Source organism: Stegastes partitus, unplaced genomic scaffold, assembly GCF_000690725.1.
Source record: "Stegastes partitus isolate 25-593 unplaced genomic scaffold, Stegastes_partitus-1.0.2 Scaffold14, whole genome shotgun sequence".
Lineage (NCBI taxonomy): Eukaryota > Metazoa > Chordata > Actinopteri > Pomacentridae > Stegastes > Stegastes partitus.
Genome location: NW_007577745.1, coordinates 889263 through 891423, shown reverse-complemented (window position 1 = coordinate 891423; position 2161 = coordinate 889263).

Here is a 2161-nt window from a genome sequence, read left to right as displayed (position 1 = left end):
GTTTCCCAATTAAAATATTTTGGTATCGGAGGAGCAACTCGCCTCCGGCCCAGATGGAACAACCCACTGGTTTCCAGCAGAGGCCCACGGCTGTAGACAGAGATGCTGGTTCTCATTCCGGCCACTTCACGCTTGCCCCAGTACACGCTAAATGTCAGCTCCTTATGAAGCTGACAGAGAAACATCATCTGCAAAAGCAGAGCTACAACTCTCAGGTTCACCCTCCTCACTCTGGCTCCACCTGGAGATCCCGTCCACAGAAACCATAACCAGGATCTGAGACGAGGTGCAACCTGAGGTCAGATCAGATAAGTTCTGGTTCTCTCAAGTTGGGTCAAATCCATGAAAACCAGCCCTTAGACGTTGTTGGCGTTGCTCTTTAGACACGCTGCTCCACTCAGCATTTCTACTACGTTGCCTGTAAAAGGCGACGACTCGTCTCTCATGCTGAGCTGTGAGCAGCACTGATGGGAGCACGGCTGACTCAGAGCTCAGGGTTCCCATCAACCCCTTCAAACTGGTTCCAGCCCCAACAGGGGGCAGTCAACGGATACCACAGGAGGGCAGAGAACGTCACACAGCAGGAATTATGGCTCCGGAACCTCTCTCAGGGTGGCATGGGGCTATTGCTGTAAAAGAGTGAACAACTCACATGAACACTTTGTGTGATTCTGCAGAGTTCCTCCAGAAACACCAGAGTGCATGAAGCTCCAGTAAAGAGTTCTAAAACGGGCTTCTGTGGATGAAGCCAGCAGGACTGATGTGTGGCTGTAGTCTGGTGGGAATAAGCAGCAACAGAAGGTTTTTTTTCCCCCTCAGAGCTCTGATTTTTACCAAACACCTACAAAACAGTATGAGGTTGATGGACAAGAAACAACAGGTTCAGCAAATTCTGGAAGCAAAGGTCGCGTGCAGCCGGACTCGTTTTCTCACCCGAGTGGTTGGCGGTGATGAAAAAGGCCACGGTCAGCTGGTGTCCTTAGTCATCCCTTTGTTTCAAACTGGCATGATGAAAATAGATGACAGGATTTGTCTACTCAGTTCAGTCCATTCAGTGTGTTCCACCTGCCAGAGGGACTCCAATGCAGGCCACAAAATCTAAAGTGTGAGATTAAAAGGACGACAGGCATTTCAGTCCTGTGAGGAGAAAACAGCTTTGTTCCATATTTCAGAAAACATCACCTCAGAGCACATGTTAATACAGCCACACCAACAAAAGATGAAACAAAAACAACATTTACACACACAGACACACACTGAATGTGTTCAACTGACCTCAGAACAGACACCTGATAGGATCACGTGGAGGGATAAAGATCAGGTGAGAGGGTTTGCCTTGTTACTCTACATATTTCATCGATTCTGTTTTTATAATGTGGCTTTCCTTTCCCTCTCTGTTTCTGTTTATTTTTTTCAATACCTTTAACTTTAATGTTCGGTGTGATTCACACAGCAGCCGTGGCCGTGCGTAATGGTGTGGTTTTTTCTGGACTGACTGGTTGAACAGGAAAGTGCTAAGAAAACAATTGAAGAAGGGTGTGTTGACATCACCACGGTCTAAGTGCGGCCGTGGTGATCCGGCCCGTGTACCTGTGCGCACTTTCACGGCGATGGAGAGAGACAGAGACCCGCATGAACAGGCCCAGGCGAGCGCGCAGCTTAGTGCAGCCTGTCCAATGAGTGCGTTTCTGTCCTGATGGAGTGTTTGATAAATGTTGTTTCATGCATTTTGCACATGTGGTGTCCTAATACTTCATCATAGTTTGTGTTTGTGCGTAAAGTTTGCCAACACATGCCCCCCTTTGTTTTTTTCATTGTTATTTCCCCCTTTACCTTGATTTCTTTTCTGACGTGTCACGTGTATCAGTGGTCTCATAGCTGTCAGGTGCAGTCTCAACAAGGTCACCTGGGACTCGTGAGGAAAGAACTGCATCTATTGGTGCAGCAGCGGTGCCAGCGCGATGTGAACCGTTTGTGCTGGAGTGCAGGTACACAGAGAAGCAGCAGCGTTGGGCTGCAGGAAGCAGAAGGAGCCTGAGGTGCTGTGCCTTTTACGGTCAATACCGCTAAAAAGAGCCACTCCCTTCTGTTGCTACCTGGAGTCTTCACAATTAGTCACAGCGACAGTCTGGAATGACTTTACGCACGGTTAGTTGCCTCC